This window comes from Mesoplodon bidens (genome assembly GCF_964165515.1).
Source record: "Mesoplodon bidens genome assembly, chromosome: 18".
NCBI lineage: Eukaryota > Metazoa > Chordata > Mammalia > Artiodactyla > Ziphiidae > Mesoplodon > Mesoplodon bidens.
The window spans coordinates 3,267,510-3,295,044 of record NC_138175.1 but is presented as its reverse complement, the minus strand read 5'-3'; the positions used below and the strand labels follow the sequence as shown (position 1 = coordinate 3,295,044).

The 27,535-nt window shown below is 49.8% G+C and overlaps 1 long non-coding RNA gene across 1 annotated transcript in view; it reads right to left on the bottom strand.

The window, feature by feature from the left end:
• LOC308606022 overlaps window positions 1-24,061 on the bottom strand; it is a 32,454-nt gene extending 8,393 nt beyond the window's left edge. Inside the window, exons 1-4 of the long non-coding RNA XR_014013759.1 lie at window positions 23,998-24,061; window positions 22,165-22,314; window positions 21,338-21,548; window positions 13,823-13,958 (exon numbers count right to left, since the gene is read on the bottom strand). This is a non-coding gene — a long non-coding RNA (uncharacterized lncRNA). The remainder of the gene's footprint in view (window positions 1-13,822; window positions 13,959-21,337; window positions 21,549-22,164; window positions 22,315-23,997) is intronic.
• Between the last annotated feature and the right edge of the window lie 3,474 nt (window positions 24,062-27,535).

Below are 27,535 nucleotides of genomic sequence, written 5' to 3'. Positions count from 1 at the left end.
TTCACGTTTCCGCCACATAGAACACCATGCCATCCCCCCCACCAAGCCCTTTTTGGGGGAAATAAGGAAGGAAACTCAGAGACTATGTATACTTCAACACAGTGAATTCTATCTATTCCAACGAGAGAAGGACCAAGGACCTCTTGACCGTCCGTGTTTGCCTCAATTTTTTTGAATCATCTTGGAGTCTGCCTGGCTGAGTTTCTGTTCTCTGGTGCTTGTGGGCTGGTTGGCGTTGGCCCTGGTCAGGAGGAGAACAGAAAAGTCCTCAGGGAAAGTACAGGATGTGACAGAAAACTGAGCTGGTGAATCAGGGGTGGGCTGGTCCCCATTGTGTCAAGAGTGCAAGAGTTCTAGAAGGTTGTGGGCAGGAAATGGCATTGCTGAGTCAGAGGAGAGGACCGTGGCCCGTGAGTCAGGACCCTCGACAGACACACCTTGGGGCGCAGATGTAGATGAAGCCCCGGAGACAGCTGCGGAGGAGTTAACGGAAAAGAGAACTCGCAAGCTTGCTGAGTGTTATTGAGTCCCAAACCTCAGTGCATTCTAGGGAAAAAGATATCTTGAGATGTGGTCTTGGGCAGGTTCCCTAGAAGCAGACACTGGAGCAAGGTTGTGTGTGAAAGGGGTTGATTCGGAAAGTTCACAGGGAAGACAGGTTGAGGAGTGAGGAAGTGGGAGTGGGAAAGGAAGGAGGCCAGGCCAGGGTGAGACTTCGAGCAAAAACCTCAGCCACCGGGGTTGGCTGCTGGGCAGCCAGTGTGCCCACAGGTGGTCAGGAGGTCGGAGGGCACGTGGGGGAGGTGCGGGGGCCAGCTCGCACTGCATCAAAAGAGCAGACTGCGTGCTTCCCAACTCCATGCTGAGCGACGGCCATGTGGGAGTATTTACACCATGGGAATCAGCAAATGCTACAACTCAGGACTTTTTTTTGGAGAGCTACGCATTTACCAGCCTGGGCGGACCTCTGACAATGTCTGGCACAGACACACCCAGCACACATTTACTGAGTAGTTCCTGTGTGGCAGGCTCAGGTATAAGCATTCCTCTACACATTAGCTCTGTAGTCCTCACAACGATCCCATGGAGAAAATACTATTTATCATCCCCATTTACAAAAGAGGAGACGGAGGCACAGAGACGGCGGGTGATTTGTTAAGGACAAGTCAGCCCGTTCATAAGGGTAGAGCTGCAGCCAAAGCAGTAGAGTCCCAGAGTCTGTGCTCTTCAATATGCAATATTCAACCATGGAAAATATACAGGCTTGCGCTGCACAGAAAAGACTTTCCTTGACGATAAGAAAGCATACATGTGGAGGTCATTCACTGCAACATGACTTGCCATCGCAAAATATTGGAAATTACCAAAATGCCTACACCTAGGAGATCCAGTTGAATAAACTATGGCCCATCCACACAGTGGAGTCCTACACGGCTGTAATAAGGAATGAGAAGGTCTGATCTGGACTGATATGGGGTGATATCCGGGGAGCAATGTTAAGGGGGAAAAAAACCCTGAGTGCAAAACAGAATGCATAATGTGCCATATTTTTGCATATAATATATATTTATTTCGCATGCGTATCTCTTATGTACACAAATAGATGTGTGTGTGTGTGTGTGTGTGTAATATTTTCCCCCTCCAAAAGACATGCAGGATGGATAAGCCAAAAATAATTAAGGAGATTGATTACCTAGGGGGAGTGGGAACGGGTGAAGGATTAAGGGAGGGAGTGGAACTTCCAAGTATTCATTTTTTGAATCGTTTTGATTTTTGGAACTAAGGTACTATTAATATTTTCCCTATTTAAAAATTTAAATCCATGAGGATGGGGGAAATGTCTGCAAGGTTGTAGGTATGCTTGCTTGTGTGGGCCCTCTTTGCAATGGCGGTCCTTGGCAGGAGGGGTTGTCACAATTCACTCACACACGTGCCTATGGCTCGTACTGCTCTGAGGGAAGCCCCATCACAAAGGCTACGACACAGCCCCTGGTTGCTGAGGGCATGGGTGCTGCAATAGAGGCCAGCAATGTGCTCCTGGGATGGCCACGTGTCAAGAAAAGGTTCCCAAAGTCCAGATTTGAGGGTGCTTGGAAACAACAGGGAATCATCCAGGAACTGGCAGCATCCAGAGACGACTCTCGCCATGTTGCAGAAGACAGCTCTTAGGGGACCCCCGGGCACCTGTGTTCCTCGAGCAAAGAGTCTGGTCATGACCCCCAAAACAGGGGTCAAGAGGTCACGGTAATGGGCTCTAGGTAAAGACCTTGGAGTTCAGCTTTTGTTCAGATCGGTGTTTGCTGTCCCTCTTTCTGTGCCAGATCCTCTCTCGTGGGGGCTGAAAGACTCGCTGGAGACGGGGCCAAGCGAGTCAGCAGATAAGAGAACGTGAACTTCCCTTCCCACTCTGAGCAGCCCAACCAGGCTGTGCATTTCATGAGAACAGCTCTCTCTTGAGGTTTGTGCTAATTCCTTTTCCCAACTGGGCTGGGAATGCCATCAGACAGCTGCGCTGGTGTGGTCCAGGGTGTCTGCGTCTGTCCTGACAGCCACCGGAAAGCGCGCAAGTCCACAGACACAGGGAGGACGTTTCGGGGACTGGCAGCCGTGTGAAATCAGAGATCCGTGTTTAAGAAGAAGGGTCGCATTGCTTGGTTTTCCAGCTCATTCTTGGGACTGGTTCTGATTTCACACCCCTGGTCACAGGGGCTGAGTCACCTTCTCATCTAATGTAGAGGAAAGAGCATCAGTTAGTGCAGACCAACCCTGTATGCTTGTCCTGGGTTCTTCTCTTCCAAGCTGTGTGACCTTGGAGCAGTCCCTTTCCTTCTCTGAACCCCAGATGATACTATGGGAATACTGCTATCTGCCTGCATCCAGGGCTAGACCAGGTTGTCTGCTGAAAGCCCTCAACCACTTACCTCTCTGACAACAGCAGCTCTGGGAATTGAACCCAGTCTTGTCCATTCAAAGCCACCAGCCTTTCCTCCCGTCCCAGAAGTCCATGAGGTAAGTGGTTAAAGGTGCAGCCTCCACTTTACTTTGCCTTTTACTGAGCACGTGACTCAACCCCTCTGCCCCTCAGTCCTCTCATCTCCTATCTCCAGGGGTCGATGAAAGACCAAATGTGTTGAAGTCTCAGAATGGTACAAAGAACTCTGGCTGTTGTGGCCATGGTGCCTCTAGACACACATCCGTGTGCGCTGAGTTCTTTCCTCCGATTAGCCCGAGGTCTAGGTCGGGAATAGTAAATCCAGGGCACACACTCCACCACGTCCACGGCAGATGTCACCAGTCGCTGGCCTCACCCTTCTCCACGGTCTGGGTGGAGCCTCAGAAACCTCAGGCAGGCACGACTAGTTGATGGCAGCTGGCGCGTGAGCCTCGCCACCATCCACCGGTGTAGGTGAGCGTGGGCCTTTGATCTTCTGCAGGATGATCTGCTTTGCATGGAAACTGAGGCCACCTTTGCAATCTGGAAGCTATCCAGGCCCCTTTCACAGGTTCAAAACCAGACGCCTCCCTCCGAGGCCTCCCCAAATGAGGAGAGCCTCTGTTCCGTCCTGAAGGGACAGGGTCAGATGCTGCTCCTGCTGTCTGGGGTCAGGAAGAACCCTCTGGAGGGAAGGCAGGGGGTGTCAGTGTACAGGATGAGATGATTCAGGGAGGCCAGCCGTGGAGTACAGATCCCCGTTGCGCAGAGAAGGCCAAGGTTATGCAGCCAGTGAGCAGGGAGGGGCCAGGTGCCCCCCCCCCGCCCAAATGCCGGCCTCCTTACCCCGGGGGCAGCTGCAGCGCTTCCCCTTGCTCTTACAGCTGTTTAGAGTCTGTAAAGCCGCTAATCCCCGGCCATGTGTCATTCCCAGCCAGTCAATGGGCCTCGCTTCAGCTCAAAGCTGAGAGGCCTGGCTCCCCCTCTGCACACTTAGTGTCCAAGTTTCTGATTTAGTGGGAGAAGCCCAGCACGGCCCCTCGGTGCCTTCTCAACCAGAGCCAGCGTAGAAGGTGCCAGAGACAAAAGGGCCTTGGGATGCATTTTCAGATGGACGGAGAGGAGAATCTCTTTTCAGCTTCTCCAGGGAAGATCTCAGAAAGAGCTGATCTCTGCTCACCCTCCAGGTGCCGGGACACTGCTAACCTGCACCCGGTAAACCTGGAATTCTAAACCTAAGGCACAGCCAGAGAAGGGCACTCCTGCTGGGCAGAAGGTGCCGATGGAAAAACAATTTGAACCTTTTTAAGTTAAGCAAGTGGTTTATCTTTGGGTCTTAAATTCTGCAGAAAGTTCAGGATAGAAATGAGTTTCCTCCCAAACGAAGTCTGATTTACAGTTACCTTGGTGGACAGAGGAAACTCAAGCCGAGCGGCCATGTCTATGCTTCGCTCATGCGCTGGACTCAACCAGGCCTGGGTTTAAATCCCAGCTTGGCCCCTGTTATGACTTGGGCCACTTCTGTCACTCTCTGAGCCTCAGTTTCCTCATCTGGGAGGTGTGTGATTTCAGACCGCCAACGCCACTCCGTCATCCCAACCAGGATCTTCCGAAAGTGAAAGGTCCCATCAAGGGCATCCCACACGAACAGGGACCCTCTCAGGCAAATCAGGGCTGTTTTGGGAATCAGCACCGGGGTGAGCTCCAAGACTGTCACCTGGGGTTATGCACTCCTGTTCCAAAGTCCACGTCCTTTCGGACACCCACTCATAACTCTGAAGTTTGTTTCTGTGGCAAGTGGCACAGAGAGGGAGGGTTGTTATCGCTTCTGGAAACACAGGTGAGTTGACTCCGGAATAAGGAAATATTCCATTTTATTTCCGTGTTGCAGACGTGATGCTGGGTGCTTCCTTTGGTGAGGCTAAAGGGGAGCCGCTGTTGTCAGAGGCATCCAGGGGGTGTTTTGAGGACCCCCTCCCAGCCCTGCCTGCTGCCCTCACCCGAGGGGCCCTGGGACATGGGAACCATTGCCAAGCGGTGAAGGCTCGCTGACGGCTGTCTTCCCTCAGGCTCTTTCCTGACGTTTCTCCATCACCATCTCTGAAGCCACCCGTCCTTTTCAGGAAAAAGAAAAAAACTCAGTAGTCTGACATTCCAAGAAACCCCAGAAGGAGGAATGTAGAAAATCAAACAGGCTGGTCCCCATCCAGCGGTTCCTCCGGGGAGAGAAACGATTTCGCACGCTAATGGCCGGGCCTCCGACGCTGACATTTTCTTGCAATGTACTTAAGTCCGGTTTGTTTTGCTTTCTGTCTCCACAACAATTACCAAGATTTATTTTTTATTGCTTCGGTTCACGCTGCCAGGACCACACTTCCTTTTTCTCTTTAAAGGAACAGCCATACTGAGCGGAGGGGCCTAGGAAGTGAGCATTTTCAATCGCAAAAATGAAAATAAACAAGGCTGCTTGCCTCTTCTGGAGACGGCCGGCCGCTTCCCCCATGCTCGGTGCCAGAGGGGCTTCTGGCTCTTCTCTGCTTGACACACGGGTTCACCCAGCGACTCGGCGGCAGCACTCCGCGAGGCGGGTTGTCACAGAGAAATCATCCCCCGCCAAGGGGCTCCTCAGAGGAGCCCCGGGCACTCAAAAGGCACTTTGTTCTCAATCGCGGGAGACTGGGCTTCTTGTGGGGTGACAGGGACGAGGTTGGGGGTGAGTCTTTCTCAGAGTTGATGTGGTTTTCCGCGGTGATGGTTTGCAGCTGGGGGACCCCTGTGAGTGTCCGGGTTGTCTGGGTTGGGCTTGTCTGTGTCTTCCCTGCCACGTGGTGATGTGGGGTCATTCCAGCAAGGGCGGGGAGAGAACCGGCGTGTGTGCGTCCCCGCTCCTCGAGGTCCTGGAGGTGTGACCCTGGGAAAGTTACTCACCCTCTCTGAGCCCCAGTTTTGTCACTGGAAGCACCTGCCTCCCTGGGCAGCTGTGAAGACTCCCTGAGACCATGGATGGAATGGGCTTGCACAGCCTGGCAGAGGTACCTGGGTCGGCTGCATAATGGCCCCATCTTGAGATGGGAGATGATCCTGGATTATCCAGGTGAGTCCCATGTAGCAACAGGAAGGGCCTTATAAGAGGAGGGCAGGAGGTCAGAGTCTGTGACGATGGAAGTGGAGGTTGGAGGGACGCGGGGCAACGAGCTGAAGGATGCAGGCGCCTCTAGGAGCTGAAAGGGCAAAGGAGAGATTCTCCTCTGGAGCCTCGCGAAGGAACCAGCCGTGCGACACGTTCACTTGACCCGGTGAGACCCACGTCAGACTTCTGGCCTCCAGACTGCAAGAGAACACGTGTGTGTTGTCGCCAGCTGAGTTTGTGGTCACGTGATGCAGCAGCCCAGGAAGTGAGCACGCGGTGCTGGGCCGCTGCTGTTGCGTCACGGGCGGTGGTGATGAGCCTCTTCCCCAGGGCTGTCTCTCAGGTTCCATGTGGGCCTCCAGTGCCCTGAGGCTACACGTTTGTCTGTTCATTCGTTCATCCATTCACTCCTGGGAACCCAGAATCTGCTGAGACTCTGCCGGGGCTGACATCTCAGGTGCCCCCTGCCCTTGCTCACTCTCCACCGTGGGCCCGCTCCTAACCCAGAGCCAGAGTTATCCTTCAAAACCAGGTCAGGCCACCCCCCTCCCCGCTTAAACCCCAGAGCCTGGGTCTCCGTCTTTCCTGTGCCTTGTGGCGTTCAGCCCCTTCTGCCCTCCCTCTGGCTCTGCCCCCTGTCCCAGGGCCGCGGTGCCGGCCGCCACCCCTCGGTGCACTGTCTTCCCCGGGGGGCCACCTACCTCACTGCCCCCCTTCTTTGGGTCTTTACTCTCGTATCACCTTCTCGGCGAGACCCTCCCTGACCACCCTCTCACCTCCCCTGCTCCCGCCCCCCCATAACTTATCAACACCTGTTTTTTTCCTCTTACATTTGTGTTTCTTACATCCCCTGCTGGAAATAAGCTCCCTCAAGGCAGAGGTTTTCACCCATTTGTTCCCTGTCGTGTCCTCAGTGCCTGTACACAGCAGGGGTTCAATAAATATTTGTGGAATAAATGAATGATTATCGGGGTCTTTAGACCCGATTCCATGCAGCTCCTCAGCCTCGTCTGGGGTCTCAGCATCTCACGTTCTACTTGCATGGGCTGTGTGCTGTTCCACACACAGCCCTCGCTCAAGCCTCTGTGATTTGGCACAGGTGAACCTTTTCTCTGCCTGGTGAACTCCTATTCTTCCTTCAAAACCCATCTCCTTTGCAGAGTTACCTCTAAATCTTTCATCCCAGGCTATTTGCCTCTCCCTCTCTTGTGCATTTCTAAAGTACTTTGTGCTTCCTTTCATTGGAGAACTTATTGATTAGAGTTTTATTTTTTTTAAACACATCTCTTTCCCTGATCAGACTGTTAAGCTGAATCTTCCTTTTTAGTTTCCTGCACCATCTATCAGAGTCCCTGACACATATAGGTGAACAGAAACAGTGAATGAATGGATGGATGGATGGATGGATAGATGGATGGGGACAGGGACCTTGTCTCAGTTGACTCTGGGTCTCAATCATTGAGTGCAATTTTTGGCACATAGTAGGTGTTTAGGAAAATCTCCTGTCCATAAGGACAGGGATTTGTGTCTGTTTCGTCCTAGAGCAGTGTCTGGCTCGTAGTAGGAGCTCAGTTACGCTTGATGAGTGACTAAATACGGGGGCCCTGCTTCTATCAGCTCTCTCCCACAGGCGAATGATGGGCCTGGGGCTGCAGAAGGGAAAGGAACCTCTAGCTGCTCTGGGGTCTCTCCCTCCAGGCTCACACACACACACACACACACATGTGTTCACATGAATCAGAACATGTTTGACATGGAGAGAGCAGGAGAGGTCTCTGTGTCCAAATCCCCCCCTTTTAATAAGGGCACCAGTCATATTGGATTAGGGCTCACCCTGAAGACCTCATTTTAACTAATTATATCTGCAACAAACCTATTTCCAAATATGGTCACATTCCAAGGCACTGGGGGTTAGGACTTCATCACACGAATTTGGAGGGGGGACACAGTTCAACCCATGGCCCCCTCCCTGACATGGACACCCCCTCCTTCCATCACCGTCATCACAGACAGCTCTTTCCTCTGAACTTTCTGAGCATTTTTTATATTCTTCGTTTTCTACATTTGCCGTAAATTTAAACCCCATGAAGACAGGGGGTTTGGTCTTGTTTATACACTGCCATGTCCCAGCACTCCCCAAATAGTGCCTGGTGCATAATACGGGCTCAGTAAATGTTTGCTGAGTGAATGAACAAGAGACCTGGCTCCCGAATCCTTCGTTCGACTGTGCGCCCACCCAGGGCAGGAACGTGGCAGCTTTATCTGGGCAAACACTCAGTGAATGCTTGGGAAATGGAATCACTTTTTGGTCCAGCGGCGAAATTTCCTGTGACTCAGTAAATCACTTTAACTAATGAAGGAATAACAATCCCAGAGGAACAGAAGTTTCAACTATGCAGATTATTTCTGAGTTTTTAAAAAGTGTCTCTTCAAAGAAATAAGTCCCTGGGGACTGCCGGCTCTCCATAAAGCCTGACTTTCCACTCGCTTAAGTAGCTCATTTTGGCCCAGAGACAAGATCCAGTTGGTGGTTTTTAATAAATAATGTTTTCTGTGTTACAAAAGCAAAATTGAGAAAATTTACAGAAGTAGAAGGAATTAAGAAAAAATAACCCATCAGCCACAGACAACCAGATTGTTAATATGTCACTGTATTTCTTTCTGGTCTTTTTTTATATGTCTATTTTTATGTGGTGATAAACAAATTTAAGTGCAATTGGGTTGCTGCTTCAATTAAACAAAATCCATCTTGACAATATCCTCCAGTTTCCACACAATTCGAAAACCCCAGAGGCGAGAGAGTCTGGATGGGGCTGGAGGGAGGGGGTGGGGAGGGGCTGAGAGCTTGGGCCTGGGGTGGGAGCGACAGGGCGCAGCTGGTCCCCGGCAACGTTGTTCCCGGAATCCCAGTCCTTGAATGCCCACGTGGACGGCACTATTGAGATGGATGTAAAACAAGGACAAACACAGCGCCATAAAACCCATTTCCTGGCCTGGGCTCCCAGTTCATCTGCAACTTGCACTTTTCCAATTACAAGGCCCTTCTGGAGCACGGGTGGGAAAGTGCGGCCACTTCCCACCAAGTGAGTGGCTCCAGGTTGGCTCGGATCCGGGACAATGCCGTGGGTATTTTGGAGGGGAAATGATACATCCCCATGGCCGAAAGCAATGGGGCCGATTCAGGCTTTGTGGTGGCCACTGATGTCATTTCAGAGAAAGAGCTAAAAAGCTGCTTTGTTTTTCAGACTGTGTTTCTGAAATTGTCTTCTTCTTCAAAAAAAAAAAAAAAATTCTGATTTTATCCCAACGTGGATGTTCCAAACCCCAAACCTCTAATCCAGGCCTGCTTGAAGGCCCCTGCCCTGGGCCGGTGCGGGCGCCAGTGGGAAACGCAGAGGTCACCCAGTTCAGTCTACCACAGGGCTCGCTGCCGGGACCCTCGTTTGCTGCTGGCCTGTTGGGGGGCCCGCGAATGGATGGAGGGCGGGGAAGCCAGAGAGAGAGGGACATGTGTCTTCTCGCAGGCTGCCGCGGCTATCCAAGAATGCCACAGCGTGTCTTCCAAAGTTCTGCCTTCCGCGAGTGCGGGGGAGGCTCACCCTTGGCTGACATGCTGGGAACGTTGTCGGGCTGGCACTCGAAGCCGGATAAAGAGGAGAGCGGGACAGGAGAGACCAAGGAAAGGCCCCGCCTGCATGGCTGGAGGGTGGAAGGGGTTAAAACAGGCCTCCTCCCAGCCAGAGCGCCCCCTCCTTGACCCCCTCTGGTCTGCCCAGTCTCCCGCGCAGGAAAGGACCAGCACGGCCCCTCTTCACAGTCCCGGAATGTGACGTTGCTGTCTGGTGGGTGGAGTATGGTTGACCACTAACTGCCAGGTCGAAATTGTGCTGGGTTGCCCAGTACTGAGGCCCTACTGTGTGGCTAAGTTCAGCTCCAGGGCCGTCCTATGTGCCATCTCAGTCGATCCTCACGGCAGCGCTGTGGGTGATCCATTTTACAGATGGAGAGGTCGGTGCTCAAAGAGGTAAAGGCCACCCCATGGGAAACAGCAGAGCCGGGATTCACGCCTGGGGCTGATGGCTTTTCCTTAATTCCTGTACCGCACTGCCTTTAAGTAAAGGATGCCACGGGGGGTTGATATGCCCAAAGATATGCTGACATCCTGACCTCTGGTAGCAGTAAGCACGACCTTATTTGGAAAAAGGGTCTTTGCACATGTGATCAAGGATCTTGAGATGACAAGCGTTCTTATAAGAGACAAAAGGGAGGTGACACAGGCACAGAGAAGAAGGCTGTGCGGAGACGCAGGCAGGGATTCGGTTCTCCACATCTCTGCTTCTCCCAGGAATGCTCAGAAGGCTGCCTTACGATGCTCACTCTACTGGTGGAAACCCGAGGCCCTCAGAAATTCGGAGGCTCATACCAGGCATGGGCTGTGTGCCAGTTACGAACGCTAGCTGTGTGACAAGCCGCCCCCAACAGTAATATACTAACACAACAACAGTCCCGTCAGCAGCTCAGTCAGGGTCTCTCACGCGGGTCCACCTAGACGGAGGCTGGTCGGGGTCGCCTCGTGGGTTCAGCACACTCTTCTCTCTCTGTCCCCCAACGCCCCCACCGCATTGTGTCCCCCACGGCCCGGCCACCCCTGACCCTCTCGCCAGCTACATGTTGGCCATAGAGTGACTGGCCATCTGGGCATCTTACGTGTCCGTCAAAGATTCCCGCAGTGTCCCAAGATAGAGCAGCAGAGGCTGCCTGGCCTTTTCTAACACACCTGGGGAGTCACACAGAGCCATGTCTGCCATGTGCTATTCAGGATGCAGCACCCCCCTAGACAAAGACCATCACAGAAAGCCTGGCAGGTCTCAAGTCCTCCCTGACTTGACGGCCCATCCTGGCCCCTCTGGCTCTCCCACGCTGGCTCCTCTGTGTCTCCCTCCTCTGCTCCAGTCCCCCGGCCGCAGGGGTTCACAGCGTGCCCCGAGAATGCCAGTGAGGACGGTCCCACCAGAGAGCAGGGCCAGCTGTCTTGGCTTCAGAGGCCCCGGCTCCACAGGGGTCTCGAGCCCTCACAACCCCCCGTCCTCCCCGGCCATGTGAACACGACTGCATCCCAGGGAAATACCTGTGATGGTATTTGGACAAACACCCGTGATCTGAGCTCTTCCTGTGACACGGTCACAGAGCTGTCAAACTTCTGAAGCAATACTTTTATAAATGAAGTGTATTTTGGGTGTTGGAAATGTAAACTTCAGTGCTAGAGCAGGTGTGGCCATGGACTCAGCTCTAATGGGACAAAATGCACAGTCTGTGGATTTCTACCACAGGTTTATATTTTTAACATTTACAACCAATAAACATTAGCTCCAACATCAACATAAGAAAAGGAAGACCATAAATCCTTCCTTTCTAGTAGTAAAGGGAACGGAGTCCCAGACCATAACGCTCGCTGTCATATTTTAATAGCAACTGTTCACAGACTGCTTGCCCCGTGCCAGATTCTGTACTAAGCTCTTTGCATTTATCGTCTCATTGGGTCCTTAAACAACCCTATTATTATTATTATTCCCATTTTACAGAGAGGGAAATTGACGCTTAGAGATGGATAGTCACTTGCTCAAGGTCATATGTTAGCAAAGGGCAGAGCCAGGGAACGAACATCCGTGTCACTAAATGAGTACTGCATTCATATCCCTGTCACTGAAGCTGTAGGGGGCAGAGTATTTCAAAATCTACACGTGGGCATTTACTGAAGTACCTGATTGGAATGCTCCGCCTTTGAACAAGTTGATTGTCACGTGAAATTTGGAGGTACTGGGGCTGAGGGGGCTGAGGGGGTTTGACAAAATTGGGAGCTAGTAGATGACTTTGTCCTGGAGCTCAGCCCTAGACCAGGGACACGTGAGGTATTGTCTTAGGGGATTCCTTAGGCACAGGGGAAGCAAGAAAAGGCAAGGAAATGCTCCTTTTGTGGAGAGAGATTCTGAACAGGAAACAATAGAGAAGACCAATGACCCGCAAAGCTGGTTCTTTGAGAAGATCAATAACAATAATAAACATCAGATAAACAACAAGGTCCTACTGTATAGAACAGGGAGCTATATTCAATATCCTGTGATAAACCATAATGGAAAATAATATGAAAAAGAATATATATATATGTATATATTTATGTATATGTACAGTCACTTTGCTCTACTGCAGAAATTAACACAACATAGTAAATCAACTATACTTCAATAAAATTTTTTGAAAAGCAATGTCAAATTAAATAAAAAACAAAACTCAAGTACAAAAAAATAAAAGATAAACATCTAGCCAAGCTGATCATGAAAAGGAGAAAAGACACGAACCACCAGTATCAGAAATGAGAGTATTGACACCACTACAGATCTTGCAGACAACTTGGAAAAAGTGGACAAACTGCTTGAAAGACACAAACTACCAAAGGTAACTCTAAAAGAAACAGATGATTAGATAGATAAGAGTACTCTCTATTAATAAATTATATTCGTAGCTAGAAACCTTCCCACAGAGAATACTCTAGGCCCATAGGGCTTCACTGGTGAATCCTGTCAAACATTTAAGTTGAATAATTAAAAAGCGAAAAGGACTCATTTAATGAATCAGCAGTATTACCCTGGTACCAAATCCAGACAAATTTTAAGAAAAGAGAACTACAGACCGATATACTTCACGAACATGGAAGCAAAAATGCTAAGCAAAATTTAGGAAATCAAATCCAGTGATATATAAAAAGGAGAATGCATTGTGACTAAGTGAGGTTTGTCCCATGAAGGCAAGATTAATTGATTAGAAAGTCAATGTAATTCATCATATTAACAAACTAAAACAGAAAATCATACGATCATCTCAATAAAGATAGGAAAAACGTTTGACAAAATCTAACGCCCATTCCTCATTAAAAAAAAAAAAAAAAAACTCTCAGAAAACAATGACTAGAAGGAAACTTTCTTCCCTTGAAAAATACAAGCGATCACAACCTCACCATACACCAAAGTTAACTCAAAATGGATCATAGATCTAAACATAAAACCTAAAACTATAAAACTTCTGGAATAAAAGGATAAAACATTTGTGACCATGTGTTAGGCAAAGATCTCTTAGATTTGTCATAATCTATAGCTTTTACATACACGTGATCTGTGCATGAACAGTGTGAAATTTTGAATTGCATTAAAATTCAAAACTTCTGCTTTCAAAAGACTCTGTTAAGAGAATTGAAAGACAAGCTCTATCATGAGAGAAAATATTTGAAAATCATAGATCTGATAAAGGACTTTTATTCAGAATATATAAAGAACTCTCAAAACTCAATCATAAGCAAACAAACAACCTGGTAGAAAAATGGGCAAAAGATTGGAACAGGCACCTCACCAGAGAAGATCTATGGGTGGCCAAGAACCCAATGAAAAGACGCCCTGCACCATTAGCCATTTGGGAACTGCGCATAAAAGCCACAGTGAGGTACCACTGCATACCTGGGAAGACAGCCACACTGAAGATGGACCACACCTGTGCGGGGTCTTCCTCAGCTCATTGCTGGTAAAACCCGGTGGAGTTTCTGGAGGTAAAAGCCACGAAACTGTGGACGTGCCCTAAGCCTGCAGCCCTGGGAGTTTCTCATGCTCACAGCAGCCCACACTCAGCCTCCAGGAACTTGTCATTTGAACAAAATGTTCCTCCCAGTTTACGGCTCCTGCAGCTCCTGTTGCAAGGAAGTACATTGTACTTACGACCTTCTGATGGTTTGCCCTTTGACCCCAATTCTCTGACGTGTCCGAGAAAAGTCATCGATCTTCGGGTTGTTCAGGGTTTTTCTTGTGGTAAGCATGGAAGTGATGCCAAGCTTCTTACATGTCAGAGCTGAAACTGAAAGTCAGGACAACCACTTTGGAGAACAGTTTGGCAATTTCTTAAAAAGTTAAACATACAGCTGCCATATGATGTGGCCATTCCACCCTTAAGTATGTATCCAAGAGAAATGAAGGCAAATGTAGGTAGCAGTTTTGTTTATAATAACCTCAAACTGGAAACAACTGAAATGTCCATCAACTCATGAATGGATAAGCAGAATTGTGTTATATCCATATAATGGAATATTACTCAGCCATAAGAACAGAAAAAACTATTGATCCATGCTACTGTACATCAACTATAATTAAATAATTAAAAATAATTTTAAAAATTAAAATAATTAAAAAAAAAACTATTGAAACACGCTACAACATAGATGAATCTCAAAAGAACTGCCAAATGAAAGAAGCTACACAAAGAAGAGTACATAGTTTATGATCAGATACATAAAATTCTAGACATGTATAGGGACAGGAAGCAGATGGATCACTGCCAGGGGATGAAGGCATTGTTGGGTGGAAGCAGGAGGGAGGGATGGTACAGGGGCATGAGGAACATTTAGGGGATGATCGTGGTGATGGCTGCACAAGCACGTACACATGCCAAGACTTACTGAATGGTTCGCTTTAAACACGTGCAATTTATTCCATACCAATTATACCTCGATTAAGCTCTTTAAAAAAAGAGTCTGAACAAGAAATATTGCCCTATTAGAGATGTTTTTCTTTTCTAAGAGGGAGGGCCATTAGAAACTGAATCTAATCTAGACATTAGAGATTCTCAGCTGTGATTCTTGAAGCCTGAGGCAGAATGTGATTTGCAAAGACGGCCACCACCGTGTCTCATGCCCAGGTGCTCTTACACGTGACCTGCCTCTATAATGCTGTCCCCTCCCCTTGAACCTGGTGACCTTGTGACCACCAGTAGAAAGGAGTGGAGGAAACATTGCATGACGTCCGAGGCTAGGTCACAATAAGCCACGCAGCCTCCACCTGGTTCTCTGGAAACTTTTCTTAGGGGAAACTGGCCACCAAATAAGAATTCTGAGCACACAGAGACCCCCATGCTGGAGAGGCCACGCGTGGGCACTCTGGGCAACAGTCCCAGCTGAGGGCGCAGCCAACGGCCACCATCGACCACCAGCCATGTGAATGGAAGACCTGGGATGTCCAGGCCAGGGGAGCCATCAGCTGCCTGCAGCCCAAGCTGACACCTGGCTGCAGCCCCACGGTAGACAGCAGGGGTAACTGCCCAGCTGAGCTGCTAAATGCCTGATCTGCAAAATCGTGAACAAAATAAAAGGGCTTTTGCTTGACACCAGTTTGTTCTGGGGTAGTTTGTTACACAGCAATAGTGGCGAGACTGGACCCTGTCAGGGATCACCGTACAGCAGGCAGAGGGCAGAGGATCTAAAGGGGTGGGGGCTCTGGGACATTTGCTCAGATAAGGACGACTTTGATTGGTTGAGGGAAAGGTCCTCTGATGCAGCCCAAGCCCCTCACCTTGGAGATCGGGTTACGGAGGCATGGACAGAGTAAGACTAAGTTAGGACAGTTCGTATGGCTTAGAAAGCGGATGTGCTGGTTCTCACAACTGAACCTTACAACTCCAAGTCCAGGGCTCCAGCCTCAGCACTTCACCCGCCCACTGGTCAACCCCCAGGTCGGTACGGTACTCTTTTAACGGACCCACTATCATCTCAATAATACAGACTTTAAAAAATAACGCAAGTTGTCGATCTTCCAAAAGCAAATCTATTTATTAGAGGAGCGTCATCAGCCCTTGTATTTATGAACTTTCGATGCTGATTTGAGAGATCTGCTTTGAATCCAGCAGATTGTTCCCACATGTGTGACTATAACTTTGTTTTTCAAACATCACGGAGGGAAGCACGTCTTTCAGAACGTTGTAGAAAGAACGCAGCGCTCTCGCCCACATGTATTTCGTTCCAGTTCCCACCTAGGCAGTGGTGGCAGCTCCTCTGAGCATCTGCTGTGTTACCTGTGCCCTTCTTCCCCTGTAACGCCAGGGACTTCGGCAGGCCAGTAAGCCACAGTCGGGAATGCATTCAGAGACCATTAGTGCAGGAAGCACGGTGAGATCCAAGGAAACCACGAACCAGTGCGTTGGAAAACACTCCATGAAAGGCCTTTTCAGCCTGTTTCTTTCAGGAGGAGTTTGTGTTTGGATTAAAGGAGTTTATTCAGGTAGTCACAAATACCCAGGCTCTGCACCAGCTGGAGAGTGGAAACCCGTCCGTCATGATCAATTGCCATGCAGGGGACTGGCATGTTCCGACTGGGGAATACACGGATGAAAGCGGCGTAATTAGGTGACACGCCTTCAAAGGAGATGAAAGGCCCAAAACATCCTCAAAAACGTAGGCAAAAATATACCCTGAAATCACTACTTTCTTTATTTTGGATGTAGCAGTTCCAATTAAAGGCTGGGTGTCAACGGCATGGAATGTAGCAGTCTTGCACTGGGGTTCTTTCATTCTTTTTCTTTTTTTCTTTCCTTGATGGGGGAAGAAAAATGATGAAGTGTCATTCCTATATTTCCTCCACTCCATTGGCAAGTGGTGTAAATTCCTCCCTCCTTAAAGGAACCTTAGACTAAGTTGATGCTTTCATGGCCTTCCACTCGGGGAGGAGAGGGGACAAGAGGACCAGGGGCTAATGGCACAAGTATCTGACAGCCCCCACCCCGTCCATCAAATTTTTCTCTGAGTTTTCTGAATGGCTCATTTGTATTCTCAACTCCTTTGCTTAAAAAACAGGGTCTTTTCTCTGTTTATATTGCTAAGAAAACACACAAAGTTCCATAATCTTCTTGCAGGCTCCTTTTCCTTAGACAATTCTTATTCTCTGATTTTGTTAAATTCAGGAGATTGGCAGGTTTTGAGGATGCAGGAGTTCTGTAGCTGGGGGACCGATCCATCTATTCCCCTCCGCTGATCATTTTCAGATGAGAAAATGGAGCCCCAGTGAGGTTGGATGTCTGACTCTGAGCAGCAGGACTAGAGGCAAAACAGAAATTTGGGGGATTTCGATCCCCATGTGAGTGCTTTCCCCACTGTTCAAGCTATTCCTTTTCCATTTGCCTGTATTTTTAATCCTTTAATGGTCACACTCCGACTGCGTTTGCAGCACTCATTAACACATATTTAAATAATTATGGAAAAATCCGCGTTTTATGCATCCTTAAGCACTTTGCCCTCTGGGTTTCTGCAGCTGGATCTGATGGAGCTCCAGCGATTTGGCACACTGTAACGGGCGCTCTGATGGCCTCTTCTCCCGTGTGGTCTTGAAGCAGCCGCAGAACACCTGCCTTATTGAGCCCCGGGTCTCCAAGATGCTCGCACAAACACTTGGCTTTTTCTTTTTCTTCTCTCTCTCGCTCCCCCTTCCCTTTCCTGCCTGAATTCGAGGGTGCAGAATGAATGTGCTATTGAAAGGCCATTTTGACAACACCACTAAATATGGATTCCTCTTGGTTGCCAGGATTTCTCCAGTTTAGATCAGGGCTGCACGGAAGGGGATGGGAGGGTATTCATTGCCAAGACAGAGGTTATAGCTTGAAGTAGAAAACATATATATATATATATATATATATATATCCTGCAGTAGAAGACATAAGTATATAGGTATATATAGATAGACAAATATATGTCTTCTTTGTCTATGTGTGTGTGTGTGTGTGTATCCAAACATGGAGTCACACTGTCATGTGCTTCTGTAGTAGAACACTATATTATGCTCATTTTCCTTGTCAATACGCCTAAAGTTAATGCCATATATTTCATCATATGGAGGAGCCATCAACTTCAAAAGCAAGTGTCTGCTGATGGACAAACAGAAATTTAGTTTATTTAATTTTGCTATTATTGACAGCATTTGATAGACACCTTTGCATACACACACACCTTTTCAATCTGGTCTGAACACTTACTTGGGACAAATTCCTACAATGTTGTCCTATAAATGTCTGCACATTTTAAATGTTGACACATATTGCTCTTTTTAAAAAATTTTTATTGGGGTATAGTTGCTTTACAATGTTGTGTTAGTTTCTACTGTACAGCAAAGTGAACCAGCTATACATATACATACACCCCGTCTTTTTGGATGTCCTTCCCATTTAGGTCACCACAGAGCATTGAGTAGAGTTCCCTGTGCTCTACAGTAGGTTCTCATTAGTTATCTATTTTATACGTAGTATCAATAGTGTGTATGTGTCAAACCTAATCTCCCAGTTCATCCCACCCCCTTCTTTCCCCCCTTGATATCCACACGTTTGTTCTCTACGTCTATGTCTCTATTTCTGTTTTTTATATAAGATCGTCTATATCAATTTTTTCAGATTCTACATACATGTGTTAATAAACGATACTTTTTCTTCTGACTTATTTTACTCTGTATGACAGTCAAAAAGACACCTGCAACCCAATGTTCACTGCAGCACTATTTACAATAGCCAGGACATGGAAACAACCTAAATGTCCATCAACAGAGGAATGGATAAAGAAGATGTGGTACATATATACAATGGAATATTACTCAGCCATAAAAAGGAACAAAATTGGGTGATTTGTAGAGACGTGGATGGACCTAGAGCCTGACACATACTGCTCTTAAGAAAGGTGGGGGTGATTGAGAATTCCATCCCCTGTGTTAGAGGATGCCCACTCCCCACTGCCTTCACAAGCACTGTGTCTGGTCATTAAAAGCAGTCTTTGCCCATGAAACTTTGAAATGTCCCATCGACAGAGGAGGTTAGAATGGAAGGGTGAGGAGGGCCTGGGCTGGGAGGGTGTGGGCAGGGGCGCTTGTGGAGAAACTGGGACTCTTGTGCACGGCTGCGGGGGATGGTGCAGCCACTGTGGAAAACGGTATGGCAGTTCTTCAGAGAATTAATAAAATTACTATATGACCCAGCAATTCCACTTCTGGGAGTACACTCAAAAGAGCTGAAAGCAGGGATTCAGACACTCAGACACTTAGACACCCACGTTCATAGATAGCAGCATTATTCACAGGAGTCAAAAGGTGGAAGTAACCCAAGTGTCCCTTGACAGATAAATGGCTACACAAGACGAGGCCCATCCGCACAATGGAACAGCTCTCAGCCTTAAAAAGGAAGGAAGCACTGACACCTGCTACAACATGGATGAACCTGGAAGACATTGTGCTAAGTGAAAGGAGCCCATCACCAGAAGATAAGTATTGCATGATTCCACTGATAGGAGGTACTAGACTCGTTAGACTCATAAAGACAGAAAGTAGAACGGTGGGCGCCGGGGGTTATGGGGAGTTAGTGTTTAATGGGGACAGAGCCTCAATTTGGGAAGATGGACAAGTTCCGAAGACGGATGTGGTGATGGTTGCACAGCAACATGAACGTACGTAACCCCACGGAACTGTACACTTAAAACAGGTTAAATGGTAAGTTTTATGTTGTGTCTGTTTTATCATAATTAAAGGAACACCTGACAGCAGCAGCACCCCCGAGGGGCGCCTCCCTCACTATTTGGGGGCCCCAGAGTGAGGCGGTTGGGAGCCCCGCCCCCAGAGGACCAGTGATGAAAGGAGGCCCTTAGGGTCGACACAGGGTGGGGGGCGGCGCCCGGTGTGCCCAGTGCAGGGGCGGCCCTGTCCCATCCATCCAGGCCCAGGTGCCACCTTCGGGAGCCAAAGGTCACCCAGGGGACACGCTCCCGCAGAGAGGCCACCGCACTGCCAACGTGTCAACACGTCTGCACTCAAAGGCACTGGTGGAGATAAGAATGCAGAAGAGGTGTAACCTAAGTGTCATCTGAAAGCTACCAGGGGCTTAGCTGCACTTCAAAGACGACACAGGGCGGGGCCCAGAGACAGCCAGCGCAGACAATGCGGTGGGCCAGTGATTGTGACTTATCATGTTCCACCACTGGCGGGCGGCTGGCGTGTGAAAAGGTGGCGGGACCTCTCCGTGGGGCTTCACGGGGATGGTAACTGATAAATCCCAGGAAAGGTCGAGAGCTCTGAGCGGGAAGGGACACCTCGTCCCCAGCAGCAGCTGAAGTCTTGAGCCCCCGATTAACCGATTAACCACAGTGAGAAGAGCAGGGCCGGGAACACAAGAAGGAAGACTCAGGCAGCCCCAGGAGGGAAGCGCGCAGTGTGCCCACGGAATTTGACTCGCATTCCAGGAAGATGAATGAAGGCGGAGAATCTAACTCCCCCAAGTCTGGGTTACTTTAGTCCAAATAAGAAAAAACCCCAAGTGCCTGAAAGTGCCCTGTGCTAGTAGCAAACACGACGCCTTCTCTGCAAATGGCCGAGGAAACAGGATTCCCACCATTTGGTGGCAGTTTTGTTTCAGGAGGAGTTGGTGGGGGGGGGGAGGGCAGGAAAGAGCGCACTGCATACCTTCCGTTGGCCTCCGGGGTGGGGGTCAGGAAAGGGGGGCCGGTAGGGGCCGGAGGTGAGAGGGAGCTGGCGTAGGAGGGATACACTCCCCTTCCCTGTGGCGGGAGCATAGGGTGGGGAGTGCAGGGGGATGGGAAGTGAGCCCAAACAATCACAAATGATTTGGGTCTTTACTTGAGGACCGCGAGAAGCCCTGGGATGGTTTCAGAAGAGACGGTGGGTTCCACGGCTCAGGGTCACGTCTCAGGCTGAGCAGTGGGGAGTGCGTTGCATTGGGTGGGGCAGGGAGGCAGCTGTTGGGATGTCTGGGGCCAGCTGATGCTGCGCGGGCCAGGGGAGTGGCCGTGAGGACCCAGAGGTGAAAGGAACTGGGTGAGGCTTAATGGGGTTCTTAATGAGCAGCTTTTCCTAAAGTGCTTTATCACAATTTTTTTTTTTTTTTTTTAGCCAGCTTCTGCATTCTGTCTTAGAAAAGAGGTGACATAATTTGTATGGCGGGCATGATCTGGGAAGGGAGAGGGAGGGAGCGTGCAGAAGCAGAAAAACCAAAGACATGGTTGGAGTCCGTTTCCTCTGCCAGAGCTGTCATGACTGTGGGAATCTCATTGACCACATCACCTCCACTCTAGCGTAGAAAATAGCAGAGAGCCGGCACCCAGCATCAGGAGGCATCAGAGTCCAGAGCCCACTTTACTACTGGCGAGCCTGGCCTGCCTGACCCTGACGTTGCCTACCGGTTGCAGGCACAGACGTCCGTGGCCCCCAAGCCTGGACGCCCCCGTTGCTCACATGTTAATGCAGAGCTCTGGCCCTTAGCCTGTGCAGTCTGGTGGGTGCCAGGATGACCAACTGGGTGAGCCACCCGGGATGGCATAAGTCCAGCATGTGCCGCCCAGTCTGCCCCATCAGCAGAGCAAGTAGACACCCCAATAAGGAAACGTGGGGATGGAAAGGCAGGGGGTCCCCAGAGGGGCCATGACCTACCTTGGTGATTCAGATCAGCAGGGGTACGCTGGCGGCTGCGCATCTGTGTGCGTCGCAGGCTGCAGGCGGCAATTTGGGGACACAGCCTGGGATGAGTGGCCAGGGCCTCGGGTGGGGCCCATCCCCCGTCTGATCCCAGTGTCCTCTGGAGTAGGACGAGTGGGTGGCCCTTCCATGGTGAAGGTCAGGGTCAGTTTTAAACCCGCTGAGTCTGCAGTAACGGAGGTATCGGAGGAGACCTGTCTGAGGCCCAGAGGAGCAAAGAGCAGAGCCCAGGAGCGAGACTGTGGCTGGAGATGTAGATTCAGACTCATCGGGAGGCTGACGGGAAGGCAGCTTGGATGCTGGGATCACAGCCTGGCTCCAGAGCCGCACTCCGCCCCCTGCTGCTGTGACACCTGAGGCCACTGGCTTCCTCCCTCCTGTACCTCAGTTTCCCCATCTGTGAGGGAGGGACAGTAACAACCCCCCCTCCCCGAGCTCTGGGAGGTCAGGGAGCTGCATATGGAGGATGCACAGCACGGAGTCGGCCTCCAGAGATGTGGGTTCATGGTTTCCACTCCCTGCTCAGCATTTTGCTGTATATTCTGGAATCAAGAGACGTCAGAGTGTAGGATAAATTATGAGACCCATACGGCCCAGGTCAAACTTGCCTAGACTGCTAAAAACACCTCTGATTTAACTCTGCAGAACACTGAGTGGTTTAACCTTTTGGGTTCTTTAAATAAACTCTCTCTGCTCTGAATGCCGTTCTAGCTTGGACTGGAACCAACAGAGCAAACGGCTCCTCTGCCATTGCACCGTGCTCGCTGGATGGGCCTCCTTACCTCCTCACCGGGCGGCGGGCTCGGGGCCGTCTGCAGTCACACTGCACGTGTCAGCCATGAGCGAGGGCCTTGGAGAGACAGCCACAAACGTCCCTGGCTTGATGGAGACATTGCCTTTTGGGTTACTCCACTACTGGAATGTTCTGCTTCCTGCCAAAGATGGTCAAGTCAGGGCACATCTCCCCATTTTAGAGAAAACAACAGTTTTACAGGGAAACTCCGACACAGCCTTTCATGAGCACGAACAAAGGCTCCCATCCCTCCAGCGCATCTGGGGACCCAGGAGATGGCATGGAGTGATTTGTGATTAAAATGCTCCCTCTTTTCACGTGCAAGAACCTCCTGGAAAAGTGGTCCTGAAACAGCCCAATTCCAGAGGGGAGGCTCCCAGACGGCAGGTCACTCCCGCAGACGTCAGGATTGAAGACCCCGTGAGGTTATGGTGCTGACTCAAGGTCAGACTCAGGGAGACCCCATCCAAGCTCTGCGACCTCGGGCATCTTCTTACTTATCTTTTTGTCTGTCTATAATGCTGTTGTGAGCATCACATCAGACCATGCGGTGAATGACGGATAAATCACTACAGTTTACTGAGTGCTTGCCACACACGAGGAACTAACGTAACAGCGTCTCATGTTATCAGGTTTTTAAAATCCCGAAAATAAAACCCCTGCGAGATGATTATCATCATCCTCACCCCACAGATGAAGAATGTGAAGCACAGCAATGTTAAGTAATGTGCCTCAGGTCCCCAGCTGGACAGTTCGGTCTCTCACCAACCATAGCACGTCCCCTCTCGTGTTAGCTTTCCTTCTGCTTATATTACTCTCCCTGCTTTCCACCCCCTCCGTCTGCCACACCCCGGCCACCTGACAGCCCAGCTCATTGATGACCCTGTCCTAGTTTCTTTTCCTTCCTGGTTCTTGTTGCATGAATAATATGCATGAACTTGACTCTCCCAGATGAACTTGAATTCGTCTTTCAGGGTTGGGGCTCAAGCATAACCTCCCTTAGGAAATCTCCCCTGCAGTCAAGGTCATGGCTCCCTGCTCTGTGCTTATCTCAGTGCCTGGGGTCTGTTCTTCCCATTGCGTCTGAGAAACGGTCATTCATTCTTCCTTCCCACTGAGGCTGCAGTCTGTTTCTCCACCCTTGAACCTGGGCTTGGCTGTGGGACATGCTTTGGCCAGGGGGACTTTAGCAGGTACGATGGGGGTGCTCGTGCCCGGGGCTCCACCCCCGGTTGCTCTTGGGACGCTGGGAACTCATGTGAACGAGCCTGGGCCAGCCTGCTGGAGAGTAAGGGTCACAGGAGGACCAAGACACGTGAATGAACACTTCCTACCGCATCTAGCGCCCAGCTGACCACAAAGCAGGAGAGAGCCAGCCCATTCCAGGCCAGAGGAACCAACCAGCCTCCTTACAGAATTGTGAACTAAGTAAGTTTTGGGGTGGATTCTTACGCAGCACTAGCCAGCTGATACACTCATGTATCTCCACTGCCTAGATCAGTGCAGGTACTGACACAGGTGCTTAAGGAGTGAATGAATTATGGCTCAGTTCATAGTTGGAAGAATGGGTGGGGAGGACACCAGAGTGTGACTTGGAGGAAACTTTACCTAAATCAGTCCTGGGGATGCTCCCGTTTCCTCTATTTCCCATCTTCAGCTGCTGTAATGAACTCCACTAACACCTGTCAGCCTGAGTCACCAGGTCAGCACTCAGCAGTTACTTCTCGTCCACTGTGTCACACAGACTGATCTGCAGTCAGCACTTAGAGCTTACTCAGATACCCCCGGAGTCTCTTTGGTTTACAACAGCAAAGATTCATACCTGCCCACGCTGCAAGTCCACACATGGTTGGCAGGGGCTTCGCACCTCGTGTTCACCACTAAGGGGACAGCCTTCGTCCGCAGCACCGCCTTTGGGGGGCAGATGGAAAAGAGAAGACAGTGAACTCAGTGCTTCCCAGAGTGTCCTGCTCACTCCTCTCCCCAGCATGTAGCACAGTGCCCGACAGGTAGCAGGTGCTCAGTAAAACTTAGTTGAATGACCGACTGAATGATGTGGTAGGTCAGTCGTGGGGCATATGACCTCCTAGCACCTATGATTCTTTCATCAGAGGATTCATTTTGAAATAATTGTAGACTTACAGAAAAGTTTCAAAAATCACAAGGAAAGTTTCCATTTACCCTCACCAAGCATCCTGTAACATTAACTTCTGACATAACGACAACAAATTCAGCAAAACCAAGGAGTTAATATTGGTAGGGTCCCAATGAAACTACAGACTTTATTTGGATTTCATCTTCCTTTCCCACTAATGGGAATTCCAGCCCAGGATCCCATGTTGCATGTAGTTGTCACGGGTCCTTGGTCTCCTCCAGTTGGGGACAGTTCCCCAGTCTTTCCTTGTATCTTAGGACCTCAGTGTTTCTGCAGAGTGCGGGTCATGTACTGGGTTGGCCAAAAAGTTGGTTCGAGTTTTTCCATAACAGCTTACGGAAAACACGAACGAACTTTGTGGCCACCCCAATATTCCATCGGATGCTCTTCTGTTTGGATTCTTCTGAAGTTTGCTCATGATTAGCTTGATGTACTGCATTCTTGGCAAGCGTACCCCAGAAGTGATGTCCAGTCCTTTTCAGAGTATCGAACTGAGGGGTACATGATGCCCATGTGTCTTATTACTGGGCATCATGTATCTTATTACTATTACTTAGTGATAACTATTACTTAGTTCCTCGTGTGTGGCATTATTTATATAAGTGATGGTGACTGGATCTCCTGGTTAAGGTGGTGTCTGCCAGGTTTCTCTAAAGATGCTGTTTTCCTGGTCACATTCTAATTCAATGGCCAGCGTGCTTGTCCGGCTCTGCCCCTGGATGGACGCCACTGGAGGACAGGTCCATCTCTGTTTCCTCCTTGGATCCCCAGCACCTAGGACCATATCTCGTAGTTTTTTTTTGCGCTCAGCAACATCTTATTAAATAAATGAATGTCCTGAAAGATATAACCAATTTTCAGGGAGCTGATATTCAGGGAATAGTGGGTTTTCAGACTAATTATCCTGAATAGAAAGGGCAAATGATTCCATCCATGCCTCTTTCATTTCTCATGTATTTTATTTAATCTCATAGTTTACCTTCTCTATCCTCTGATTCTTACCCCACAGCTGAATGAGACACTTCATTTAGGTGACCCATGATTTGGGTCCTATGAAATTTTGGAAGACTAGGTACAAAGCAAACCACCTTTACATAAGCAGTAGAAAACTGATATTTCTTACTGACCCATTTTCACGAAACCCACCTTCCCCTAGCAGCCATCCTGATTTCCGAGTCTTTGTGAAGGCTCCAATTGCCAACGTCACAGCCACTTCCAAAGGGAGGTTTAGTGTGATGTCTCAGCTACAAGTGACCAGGAATCTGACTAACAGTCGTATAAACAAGCTAGGTAATTATCTCTGTCTAGAGAAGCACACAGGGAGTTCCAGGTTTGTTCAGTGGCTTCACGATGTTATCAAGGCCCAGGCGTGTCCCTCCTCAGCCTGTTGGCATTTCGTCCTCAGGCTACAGGACGGCAGCCCCAGACATAGGTATCACATCCTGTCTCATGACAGCATCCAAAGCAGATGTGGGGAAGGGGGTTTCTGTTTGCATTTCCCTTATGCCTTCTTGGTGGGAACTGGGTCATAAGACCCTCCCTAATTACAGGAGAGCCTGGAAACGAGAGCACCTAGGGTCACAGCCTCCACCGTGGGAGGTGGACCTGCTATAGCACACGAGGGGGAAGGTCTGACTTTGCCGAGACAACTCGTACCACCTGCTATGGGGAGCGTCTAGTGGGGTTTCTGAGTGGGAAACTGGCTGGACCCCAGGGCCATCCAAGGAAGTGGAAAGGCAGAGGAGGTCTGGGGCAGACTTTCTGCCTTTCTGAAAGTGTTTTATCAGGTCAAGACCAGAACTGGAATCCAAGTCTCCCATTTGCTATCTTCTTGGTCACAAACCCCATAGAACTTACAATACATAATCACAGTGAAGCATGCATGAAGAGCAACTGAGGAAGAAACCCCATCCCTGCGTCTTTCCATCCATCCATCCATCCATCCATCCATCCATCTATCCATTCATCCATCCTCCATCCACCCATCCTTTCATCCTCCCATCCTTCCATTTGCCCAGCCATCATTTTATCCTTCCTTCCTTCCATTCTTTTATCACTTCTTCTCTCCCTCCCTCTTTTCCTCCCTCCTTCCACCCACACTTTCAATGTTTGGGGGAGCCATTTGACTCAGTTATGACCAATGTGACAGAAGTCTGCTTCTGGGGAATATTTTCACCCCCTTATGTAAGGCAGGGACATTCAAGAGAGGCCTCTTTCTTCTTGGGACGCTATCGGGAGAGAATAAGATGCTCTGAGCTGCCGCAGCCATATCGCAACCATGAGGCAAGACACGTGAGGATGAAGCACTCTGAGTCTCACACTGAGGGTGCACAGTGAGGAGGGAACAGTTCCTGCTCTTCCGGGCTCGCACTCCAGTGCAAGAGACAGAGAGAGACGGGCAATGACAATTCCATGTGAATCCACTGTCGGGGGATGTGCTGGGAGGTAAAACCGGGTGGTAAGGTAGAGGCTCAATGAGGAACAGAAGGAGCTAGAGAAGAGAATTCTGGGCAGAGGGCACAGCCTGAACAGAAGAGCACAGAGCTACGATGCATTCAGAATGCAAGGGCTGAGTAAGAAGGTGGAGGGAAGCAGGCTGGACGAGAACGACAGTGGGCCCCCCGCCCCGGCTCACTCTCCTCCGACAGCCCTGGGCTCCCGAGCTTGTAGCGCCAGCTCTGTCTCCTTCCTGTCAGCTTCCTCAGTTCAGCTGGTGCCCGCCCAGCCCCATCCTGGGGGCACACTCAGCGGCGAGTTTGGGCCTTGCTCCTCTCCATGATGTTGAGAAACTTCTGGCCTTTGATATCTGCTCTGGACTCCTGTTTCCTGCTCTCTGCGGTCCGGGGGTGGACAGAGGATGACAAGCCCCTCCCTGGCCACCCCTCCTCACCCCTCCCCCTTGATAAGTTCAGTATCAAAGGTCCACAGGGGAAAGCGGCAGAACTCAGGCCTGCGCTGCCACCGACAGGTTCATCGTGCACAGAAGCCGCTGACGGTCTGGCCCTGGGCCGTCACCTCGGAAAGCCGGAAAGCCGGACTCGCCCTGAGCCATTTGTAGGCACGGCTCCTGGGAGAAAACCTCCCCGGGACGTACTATTGACAGCTGGGGGCAAAATCCCGAAAGATAACAAAAGAGCAACAGAAATGAAAATGGCCAGGGACACGGACCCACCATAGATTTTCCTGGGCAAGGTGGGCTGGGGAG